The sequence below is a fragment of the Rhipicephalus microplus genome, chromosome 2 (assembly GCF_043290135.1).
Source record: "Rhipicephalus microplus isolate Deutch F79 chromosome 2, USDA_Rmic, whole genome shotgun sequence".
Classification (NCBI taxonomy): Eukaryota; Metazoa; Arthropoda; class Arachnida; order Ixodida; family Ixodidae; genus Rhipicephalus; species Rhipicephalus microplus.
The window spans coordinates 39,860,323-39,872,557 of record NC_134701.1 but is presented as its reverse complement, the minus strand read 5'-3'; the positions used below and the strand labels follow the sequence as shown (position 1 = coordinate 39,872,557).

The 12,235-nt window shown below is 44.7% G+C and overlaps 1 long non-coding RNA gene across 1 annotated transcript; it reads right to left on the bottom strand.

Annotated features, from left to right (window-relative positions):
* Window positions 1-302: 302 nt before the first annotated feature.
* LOC119169478 (uncharacterized) lies at window positions 303-2,796 on the bottom strand. Its single transcript, XR_005109629.2, has 2 exons — window positions 2,439-2,796; window positions 303-867 (listed from the first exon to the last, which is right to left on the bottom strand). It is a non-coding gene; the product is annotated as an uncharacterized LOC119169478 (long non-coding RNA).
* Between the last annotated feature and the right edge of the window lie 9,439 nt (window positions 2,797-12,235).

The window sequence follows — 12,235 nt, the reverse complement described above, 5'->3', positions numbered from 1 at the left end:
CCCACCATCCATCATTCACTCCGTGGATATGCTGCCGTTTTTTGTCGCTGCTGCCATCCTGCATTTGCCGACACTTGTTACCGTCGTCTGCATCATGCCTGCGCACTGTCATCTCGCTTCATGTCTAAGCCACACACACCAACTACACTCTGTGACCTTCTTTGACACATCCCCCCAACTGTTCCTAGGGAATGGGACAACCCATACTGAAACAGATAGTCTAGCTTTTCAAGGACATTTTGCTTATTTGTAAATGCTGAAGTAATGTGAAAGATAAGTACGCAGCCTTTTTTTCAAGTCGGGACATTGTAAAAAAAGTTTTATTCATGCTCATGCCAATGCTAAGATGCATACACTTTTTGTAGATAAATTCGCGTTGTGAAATCATGGGGTCATGTTCTCAAATCAGAGATTTATAACGTTGCACACATTACAAGAAACATTATGCTGAATGAAACACTGCGTCAAATGGGTAATTAATACTAGAACATTATATATACATGATGCCAGGCTTGTCTGATGAAACGAAGCCACGTGATATCTGTTGTGTGCATCAGTTTAGAAGGCCGACAAGCACACGGAAAAGTAATGTGTGAAGATACCCTCTCATGACTGTGAAAAGGTGAATAATTGAACACTGTTATGCACCACACTTGTATTGAAAACCTTACTTGCAAGTAAAACACCACTAAAGAAAGAAAAGTTAAATGTGAAAAAATGATGATGCCCATAGTGGTTACTGAGGTGGTGACAGCAAAGACTGAGGAGTTCAAGGCACAACGACTGCCAGGGTAGCCGAACGCCAGCCCCTCACTTCATCGAGAAGCTCCAGATGATGTAGACAAATCTCGTGATGTATTGAAGACACTGTAATGCAAAAATATACAGGAAACAAAAGTGATGCATTTGTAAAAAACGTGGCATTTGTGATTGATTTAGAAAAGAAAGGTAATTATGAAGATAGAAAAAAGCCAACCTTTTTTTGCCCATTTATAACACATCCCAACCACAAAAAAGTGATACAGACTGGCTTCACTTGGCTTCTTCCAAACCTTGTCACAAGCACCTCAATGTAGCATTGTTAAGTATGACCTTGCACTTCAGCCTCATTTACAAAGTAAAAGGATTGCGGAACTTTTTAGGTGTACAGCATAAATCTATAGGCATGTTGTTAATTTATCAGTACCAGCAGTAAGCACAGCAAAGTTGCAGGGAGTGCGTAACCTGTGACATTCGAATGTTGCACCGATTTCAGCACCCCAATGATATTTTTTGTTTGTTCTATTGAAAAGTATGCCCCACCTGTCAATGGCGGGCATTATTTCACTTATTAGGTCTTGTCAATCAGCAGTCATCAAGAGAAGCCATAAATTCTTAATGGTTGCCCAGTAACTATGCAAAAGTTTTGTGCCTAGCTAATTCAGAGACACAACACAATAGTAACAGTATATGAAATGCATGCTGCAATGTGCGACATGCATTGTAATTACCACTGCAAATCTGATTTTTTGGTTCAGTGATCACTACCATATTAATTCCGAAAATATTGTCCCTTTCCTTACACTTTGAATATATATGTAGAAAGCTGGGGCTTTGACAATGTTCTACTCTGTATAGTAACAGTGGTCATTCTTTGTTATCTGTCTTTACCGTGCATTAGTTTGCTGTCTGCCAAAAAAATTATCTTTTCATGCCAATAATGCAAGCCAACTAAATAATCAAGTAATTTATGAGGTACGCTAAGTAGGCACATAATTCTTGTCTCTTGGATGGACCTCCTGGATTAGCAAAGTGCACACAGAATAGACCAATTAGCTAAGTAATCTCCATTTCAAAAACAGAGTGCATCGAACATGATGTCAACTGTACGCAGTGCTGCTCTGTCAACAGCCCTCAAAACTTGCCAACGAAGTCGTAGCCCTTCTGCTCGATAAGGACAAAAAAAAAAAAAACTGGCTCGCCGCTGCTAGGGAACCCTAACGAGTGGCTTCGTAAATGTTTTCGCCCCATTTTTCGCCAGTTCTCGCCACAACGTGGTAAAAAAACAATGGGAAGCATATATCATATAAATTATTAGCCGGCTAGAACAAATATGCTCATCAAATCTAATTGCTAAATCATCGCAAATGAAGATCCACGTACTGCAGATAAACATAAATGTTTTACGCAACAACATCCTTCTGCGAGAGTTCAATATGGTAAAGATGTACGTAAGATGCACTGGGTAAATACATGAATGCGCGCATCCGTTTTATGCATCGTGCTCTGTAACGACGCTCGCCCATGCACGATCGTTCCTTAAATTAAAAAAAAAGTGTTGCTTAGCTGTTAATAGAAGGCAAAAGTGCAGGCTTCTCCTGTTTATGCTTTGTTAGCTGTAAGAACAAAATCGAAGTAAATATATCGTGATCGAAGTATGTTGGGCTTTGTTTACTCACCTTACGACAAGAATGTTGCGATTTATCCTTGTTCATCGCAGCTTGCCATATCCTTCAGCGACGAAATTGCTCCTCAGTAGTCATAATTACATTCGTCTCGCAGATTTATATGCCACAGAATGCAAAACGCGGCTCGCAGAAATGATCAGCTGTTTTTTACACACAACGGCTATCATGTGACTTGGATTGGATGCAAAAATGACTAACATGTGGCTTCAACTCTCAAAACACAAAAGTTTATCATTTACTTTTAGCAATATAATTCATTCATGTCAGCGCTAAAAGCCTATAAATAAAATTTCTTTCAATTTATTTGGGATGGTTTTTTTATTACATGCTCGAAAATAAAATACATAGAATATACGGCCCCTTTGCGAGGGGATGGAGCTCCAACCCAAACCAGGTACGACCTCCGGGTACCTTGCAGTTCTACTCGCCGCGTCTGTGCAAAATGACATACTGGCTGTGGGAATGGGCAAACACCATCCGCTTCAGGTGAATTAGGCCACAGAACAGGTCCAAATTTTCTTAAACTTAGAAAAGTGGTTGATAACCAAATACGGCACAAACTTCACGTGCGTAGTCTCGAAGAATATGTACTGGCGGGCACGGCTCCGAAATGGTTGCGCTTGTCACTAACACCATCGATGTATAATTTTGACAAAGGGGAAATGAAACAATGGAACAAAATTCTCAATCACGCCACACAGGAGCTAACTAAGGTCACCATTCAACACAGTAGAAAGACTCTGAACGCACTAACAGAGGAGGAGCAGGATATGAGAAATAACTTTCCTCTGTAAGTGTGCGACTGAAGAGCTCGCCATATTTGAGCACAAAAAAACAGAGGAAATAGAAAAACATAAGAGAAAAAAATTTCTGCGGGCAATATCTCACCACAAACTATACCCACGGCTGCCTACATCAAAAAGACCAGGCCACCTCATGTTCAAAAAGATTTGCCACCACATTCCGAAGAACCAAACGTGAATAACCTTTTAGATAAAGAACTTAACAACGAAGAACTGAGTTTACTATCACGCGGACTTACATTCTGCCCTGGCAATGAAAAGTACGATGAATTCACGCTTCTAAAAGACCTGAACGACTTCGCACGAAATTCACGATTGGAGGAATATTTCTTCAATAAACCCCAAAAAGAAAACCCGCTATTTTGTGGGGTAATCAGACGGCAATTGACCCCAGACGCCAACAGAGACCGACATCTGGATCTATATATAGAAGTGGTTCAGAAAGATGTCGTACATGCGTACAAGGTGCACAAACCAGGTATGAATAACATATCAAGGAAAGAAAGAGAGGCACTACTCGCGTTGAGCAACCGCGAAGATCTCCTCCTTAAACTATCAGACAAAGGAGGCGCGATTGTTGTTCTGAATAAATCGGACTAAATCAAGGAATGCAGGCGACAACTAAATGAAAAACAATTCTACAAACCCCTCGACTCGGACCCTACCACCGAGCACAAGAAGACAATTCTAACAACCCTAGAGGATCTCACGCGTGAAGGCACCATTCATTCAAAGCTTCAAAAAGCACTTACTGCGGTACATTCGGCACCTGGTCGTTTTTACATGCTGCCGAAGATCCATAACGAAGGAAACCCTGGCAGACCCATTATATCAGGCACGGGAACGTTAACGGAACCCATTTCCAGTTATATTGACTCTTTACTCAAAAACATACCACCAACACATGAGTCCTTCTTGTGTGACACAAACCATTTCCTTCGGGAAATATCAGACGTGAAAATTCGAGAAGGTGCATTCTTTGTAACATTGGATGTTAATTCACTCTACAAAAATGTCCCAAATGACAATGGCGTAAGGGCACTTGTTGAATCGTATGGCACTCACAACCCTATCGCATATCCAAGCAAAAAAGTAATTGAAATTTTAACGAGACTTGTACTCGAATTGAACAGCTTTGAATTTAACAATTGGTACTACCTTCAAAACAACGGCACGGCAATGGGTACAAGAATGGCCTCAAACTGCGCTAACATATCCATGCACCATATAGAGTCCAATTTTATTTCATCTTGTGATATAAAACCTTTAATCTATAAACGGTACCTAGACGATATATTCATGATTTGGACACATTCGGAAAACGAGCTGCTCAAATTCATATAGGCAACCAAGTACACCCCAGCGTTTATTTTACACACTCCTACTCCAACACTGAATTAAGTTTCCTTGATGTACTTATTCGAATGGACGATGGTGCGTTGGTAACTAGCGTACACAGAAAACCTACAGGCTGGCAACAATACCTGCACCTCAAAAGCTGCCACCCGCGACACTGCAAGACCAACATTCTCTATTCCCACGCACACAGATTCCGACGAATCTGCTCCCGCACCGAGGACTTGCACAGAAACAGCACACATATGCGCGAAGTTCTCCTTCATCAAGAACACCCGTCAGCTCTCATTGATGGCGCCTTCAAAAAAGCGGAAAATCGGGACCACCAGACTCTTCTACACCACCAAAAAGATGCCGACCAGCACCGTAACAAAAATTTGCTATTAACTTTCACGAGCAACCCACCGAACACAGACAAGGTCCTAAGAAAACATTTTAACATATTGGAACAGAGCATGCGACTATCCAAACTTTTCACTTCTCCTCCTTGCGTGTTATACAGGTGGCCGAAAAGTATAAGTGATCAATTGACAAATTCAAAAATAGGCGTGAAACCTCAAACAGGGTGTCGCCCTTGCAGAAAAAGCAGATGCAACGTACACAAACATATGCAGACAACGACAGTGGCGGAAAGCACCCACTCGGATTTTAAGCACAGAATTAGAGGTGCACTGGACTGTGACTAAGATAACGTAATATACCTTCTGAATTGCGGGGTGTGTAACATGCAATACGTGGGCCAGACAGAAACACCGTTTACAATTAGATTCAACAAATATCGGGCACATGTACGTTCCCTGTCAGGCCTTCCACTTTCAAAACACAGTATATTAAAAGACCACAGCTTTGATGACATCAGAGTTACACTATTAGAAAGCAATTTTCGAACAATGAGAGAGCGGGAACAAAGAAAATCTTACTTTATCTACAAATTCAACATAATAAAAAACAGAATAAATGAACAGCCAGGCACTCTGTCAGCGCTGCTATCACTAAAAGACGCAAACGCCTGTCTTTAATGAATATTCTGCCCCTAGCCTCCCATTATAACGATAATATTAACCCCTAACAAATCTTTTAACGTACACATCTGATAATAGAGAAATGGTTTGCCACTTCAAGCACAGGCGGAACGCACAGATAAGTGGTCTCTAGTGTCATGCAAGTGCACCCCCCTTTTTTTTTTCTTTGTTTTTTCTTGCCCTTTTTTCTTCTTTTCCTTCACCGACAGGAGCCAATGCATATTATGAATACTGAAAGCGGCGCCATAATTACCGGTTCTCTCATATCCTCCAACGCCACCACCATGCACTTGAAGCACTTAAGCTCTCCCACTGTTTTGTCGTACACTTCAAAAGAGAGCAAGTTGCCAGCGGATTGCACCAGATGGTGAAATACAAAAACGGTGGTCAAAATGTCCACTTGGTGGAAGGGTGGGTGCTCGGGAGGTACTGACCATGCTGTTGACAAAAATGGCATATAGCTCGTTTACGTTCGCCTTTGTTGAGTTCCTGTTCCTTCCGAACCCCGCCTTGCCCCTTTTGCTTCTTTCTAACTTTTCTTTCTCCTCTTTTTTTGTTGATAATATTTTTCTTCTGTTCCCTTCCCTCCTGTCTCGAGAAGCTATAGGAAGGCACGAAAATGTGTAAATAGTATTATGCCTTGAAAAAGACGGGGCTCCCGTCGAAACATCGGCGAAATAAACAAGTGGTTTTGTGAAAGCGCATCTACTTTTATACTTATAACCTTGCGGGAAGTTATTCTTCTGCATATATATATAAATATATATATATATATATATATATATATATATATATATATATATATATATATATATATATATAATAAAATAGAGATGTTGTACGTCGAGAAAGGTTTCAGACGCAGCTTGGAAAAATGTGCTTTATCAGGCAGGTCTGGCTAATGGCGAGCGGCGTGCGCGAGCTACTACTACAGCCACAGATCATCATCGTCTTCTTCATTGCCAGCAGAGCGTCCGTTATTCAGATTCATTACAATTACTCCCCGCGAAATAAGGAGCCATCCTGGCGACCTATGGACAAGTAAACACGGGAGGGTCGTAGCAGGGCTTAAGTCTCGAGACGTGGACAATTTCCTGGCCACGACGACGTTGGTCAGAAGATGGTTCCAGTGTCTGAATGAGGTAGTTCACTGGTAATGTTTTTTGTAGCACATGATATGGGCCGTGATACTTGGGGACCAACTTGGTAGAAAGGCCAGGTGTAGCTGAAGGGACATGCAGCCAGGCGAGTGAACCTGGATCGTAAAAAGTAGTGTTATTTGATGCGTCATGGTGGTGCTTTTGGCGTCCTTGGTCTTGGGTTGTGAATGATCTTGCCAGTTGGTGGCATTATTCAGCGTATGTAGCGGCTTGAGACAAAGTCGTGGACACTGAGGAGTCAGGTTTGTACGAAAGAACGGTGTCCATTGTGCAAGAAGGTTCGCGTCCGTAAAGCAGGAAAACAGAAGAGAACCCAGTAGTGCTTTGAATGGCGGTATTATAGGCGAACGTGATAAACAGGAGCACTCGGTCCCAATTGGAGTGGTCTGACGAGATATACATGGACAGCATGTCACCAAGGGTGCGGTTGAAGCGTTCTGTCATTCCATTGATCTGGGGATGATAGCCGCTTGTAGTGCGGTGAACGACGTGGCACTCACGCAGCAATGCTGTGATGACGTCTGACAAGAATACGCGACCAGGATTGCTCAATAACTCCCGAGGTGCTCCATGACGTAATACGATGTTGTGAAGTACGAAAGTCGCGACGTCCTTTGCTGTAGACGAGGGAAGGGATGAAGTTTCGGCCTACCGCGTGAGATGGTCGACGGCAACTATGATCCAGCGGTTACCGTCAGCAGTGTTGGGAAGGGGACCATAGATATCGATGCCAACGCGGTCGAATGGACGGGATGGGCATGGTAAAGGTAACAAGGTACCACTGGCGTGATAAGGGGGAGTTTTTCGTCTCTGGCACGTCAAGCAGGCCCGAACGTATTGTCGTATAAAACGGTACATGCCACGCCAGTAATATCAGAGACGTATGCGAGAATAAGTCTTCAGAAAACCTGCGTGGCCACATTGGGGGTCGTCATGAAATGTGGAACAAATTTCGGATCGCAGATGACATGGAATGACGAGTAGCCACTGACGTCCACCGGGTGCGTAGTTGCGTCGGTACAGCACGTCGTCGCGAGTGGCGAAGTGCTCGACTTGCCGACGCAACGTGCGAGAAGGGGGGAAGCCGTCCGCCCAGCCAGGATGTCTAGAATCGAAGCAACCCAAGGGTCCTTGCGTTGCTCAGATGGCATGTCGGCGATGGTGACGGCAGTGGCATCACAGGTTAGACTTTGGCAACAGTCCGGGTCAGGGGGTAGGGGCGAACGGGATAGGGCGTCTGCGTCCGAGTGTTTCCGGCCGGAGCGATAGACCACGCGAATATTATATTCTTGGAGGCGTAATGCCCATCGGGCGAGGCGAGCGCTTGGATCCTTCAGTGACGACAACCATCAGAGGGCGTGGTGGTCAGTCACGACATCAAAAGGGCGCCCGTACACAAAGGTCGAAATTTCTCTATCGCCCAAATAATGGCGAGGCATTCCTTCTCAGTCACGGAATAGTTGATTTCGGCTTTGCTAAGAGTTCGGCTTGCGTAGGCAACCACGTACCTTCGAAAGCCATCTTTATTTTGTGCAAGAATAGCGCCTAGCCCGACACCACTAGCGTCGGTGTGGATATCTGTGGGTGCCGATGGGTCGTAGTGTCGCAGAATAGGCGGCGACGTGAGGAGGCGGTGCAGTTCATTAAAAAAATCGTCACAGGTGGCAGACCAGGCTGAAAGGTCTCTAGAGCCGGCGAGGAGCTTGGTCAAAGGTGCGATGATCGTCGCGAAATGGCGGACGAAGCGCCGGAAGTAAGAGCACAGGCCTATGAAGCTTCGGAGCACTTTCATGGTGGTCGGTTTGGGAAATGCTGAAACGGCGTAAGTTTGGCAGGGACAGGAATAATGCCGTCTTTTGAAACCACGTGGCCAAGAATCGTAAGCTTTCGAGCGGCGAAATGGCACTTCTTCAGATTCAGTTGCAGCCCCGCGGCCGAAATACACGCGAGGACTTTCTCTGGCGGGTTAAATGGGTTGCGAAATCAGTTGAAAAGACGACAATCTCATCTAAATAACAAAGGCAAACGTTCCATTTGAGACCTCGAAGGATAGACCCATCATTCGCTCGAGAGTAGCTGGCGCGTTGCCTAGGCTGATGGGCATGACTGTGAATTCGTAAAGCCCGTCGGGCGTGATGAAAGCTGTTTTCTCGCGATCGGCCTCTGCCATGGGTACCTGCCAGTATACAGAGTCCCTGGGCCTCTCCAGTACACAACTGGAGAGGCCCAGGGACTGCTTGACGGTTCGATTATGCCACGTGTCAGCATGTCGTCAACCTGTTCATTGATGGCACGGCGTTCGGTAGTTGACACACGATATGGACGCTGCCGTAATGGCGTCTCTTGACCGGTATCTATACGGTGAACAACAGATGACGCTCGACCTAAGGAAGGCTTATTGTGGTCAAACGAGGCTCGAAAACGCTGTAGGAGCTTGATCAGCTGTTCCTGCTGCCCAGGCGTGAGGTTGCAATCAATGGACTTGCGGAATACATCCATAAGTTCATTAGCGTCAGTTGCGGGTGTAATGGCACAAGTCGGTAAAAATGGCTTGTCTGGATAGATCGGGTCTTCGAAAATACAATTTAAGGTCTCGAGGCTTCCCAGACACTCGCCGAGTAGCAGGATGTACGGGCAAGCAGAAACGTTGCACGCATAAAGTACCGCCGAACCATTGGAAAAGTTGATGACGGCAAACGGGAGGACGATGGTTCGGTGTTGCAGACTAGCTATAGTTGGTTGGAACAGGAGCGTCGAGTTAGTGGCAGCAGGGGAAAACACAGGCACTAGGACGGCAGACAACGGCGCGATGCGGACGTCAGCTGCGGCAAACACTTTCGAGGGACTGTGGTGGTTGATATCAAGGCACGGATTTGTCAACGTAAGTTCAGCACGAGCGCAGTCAACGAGGGCCTGGTGGGTAGAAAGGAAATCCCATCCTAGTATGACGTCGTAAGATGAACGTGGGAGAACAACAAAGTTGACGGCGTACCAAACATCTTGAATAAGAACGCGTGCTGCGCACTAAGCTGTCGGCGCGATGAAATGGGAGGTGGCTGTACGCAGAGCAAGATTCGTAAGCGATGTTTTAACTTTTCTCAAATCGCGACATATTTTTCCCTAATTACAGAAACGACGACGCCTGTGTCGACAAGTGCACGTACAGCAACACCTTCTACTAGCACATCAATTTCATTGGTCGGACAAAGAGGAGGTCTTAGAAAGTTCGACGACGACGCAGTTCTTGCCTCCGGAACTGCGGCTGTGAGTTTTCCTCTCGAGCGGGGCTCGTGCGCCGAAGCATCGGGGAGACAGATCGGCGACGGGGTGGTAATGACCGGCGAGAATCGACAGGGCGTCGTGGGGACAATGAGTCGATGATAGGAGAAGATGGTCGCTGGGGATTCTGGGCAGCCTGGTAATTTGCAGAATTCCCATTGTCTGGAGGCTGGAAGTTGCGACGGCGACAGTAGTGTGCTATATCTCCCACGAAACCGCACGCGAAACTGATGGGTCGATTATGCAAGGTGCGCCATGGGTTAACGACAGAAGGTGCAGGGGGTGAAACGGGATGGGGTGCCGTGTATGTAGGCAGTGTCGTTTGGTAGGAAGACCCGGTGCCCCGGTATGCGCCAGAGACAGGTGGGGTTGAGGGTCTAGCAACGACGGCAGCGTAGGTCAGCGGCGTAGGTACAGATGGCGATGGAGGCAGTGCCTGCGTGACCTGTGTCTCGATGACCTGGCGTAGACGTGGGTCTAACGAGGTAACTGGCGCGGATGCTTTGGCCACAAGAGAGAGCTGACGCCCAACTTCTTCACGACTGAATTGTTTGATGTGAGGCAGTAAGACAGTGTGATCAGCAGCGACTTCGTGCACGAGGGCGGAAACTTCAGCCGTATCTTCAGCGGCCCTGCGCGTCGAGACACGCTGCTTACGCAACTCGTCGTACTCCTGACAGAGCTGGACAACATCGGTGACGATCTGTGGATTCCTAGCGACGAGCATCTGGAAGGTATCGTCGTCAACTCCTTTGATGATGTGCTTGATTTTGTCACGTTCGGATAGAGATTCATCGACGCACTTGCAAAGAGACAAGACATCTTCAATGTAACTTGTAAAGGTCTAGTCCCTGTGCTGGACTTGACTACGGAGACACTATTCCGCGCGAAGCCGGTGCACGGCGGGACGACCGAAGACCGCGGTGATGGTGGTCTTGACGGCGAACCAGTTGGTGATTTCGCCTTCGTGGTTCTTGAACCAGAGGCTGGCCACATCAGCGAGGTAAAAGCGCACATTTGTGAGCTGGTCGCAGGCGTTCCACTTGTTGGAAGCGCTTACGATTTTGTACTCGACGAGCCAGTCCTCGACGTCTTGTTCATCGTTGCCGCGAAAAATTGGTGGGTCGCGTTGCCGAGGCACGCCAGTACAGTAGACTGTCGTTAGTAAGGCAGCTTGAGAAGGGCCAGGAGCAGTCATGGTGAACGGTGAGGGTAGCGTCCGATTGCGAAGTTCCAGGTTGATGGAACACCGGCTCCTCCACCACTTAAAATAGAGATGTTGTACGTCGAGAAAGGTTCAGACGCAGCTTGGCAAAATGTGCTTTATCAGGCAGGTCTGGCTAATGGTGAGTGGCGTGCGCGAGCTACTACTACAGCCACCGATCATAGATCATCATCGTCTTCTTCATTTCCAGCAGAGCGTCCGTTACTCAGATTCATTACAATATATATATATATATATATATATATATATATATATATATATATATATATATATATATATATATATATATATATATATATATATTTCTTGAAAGTCTTTCTGGATTCCGGTCGAGTTATAAGTCACCAGAAGAAGCGAACGAGCAAACGAAAACGATGCTTATTGCCAACGTTACGGCCGGGGACCGGCCTTCGTCAGGGCATACGTATATATATATATATGTATATATATATATATATATATATATATATATATATATATATATATATATATATATATATATATATACGTATATATATATATATATATACGTATATATAATATATATATATATATATATATATATATATATATATATATATATATATATATATATATATATATATATATATATATATATATATATATATATATATATATATATATATATTTCTTGAAAGTCTTTCTGGATTCCGGTCGAGTTATAAGTCACCAGAAGAAGCGAACGAGCAAACGAAAAACGATGCTTATTGCCAACGTTACGGCCGGGGACCGGCCTTCGTCAGGGCATACGTATATATATATATATATACGTATATATATATATATATATATACGTATATATATATATATATATATATATATATATATATATATATATATATATATATATATATATATATATATATATATATTGTTATGCACAAGGAGGACCAGGACGTATACGGCTGAAGGGGGCCGTTTA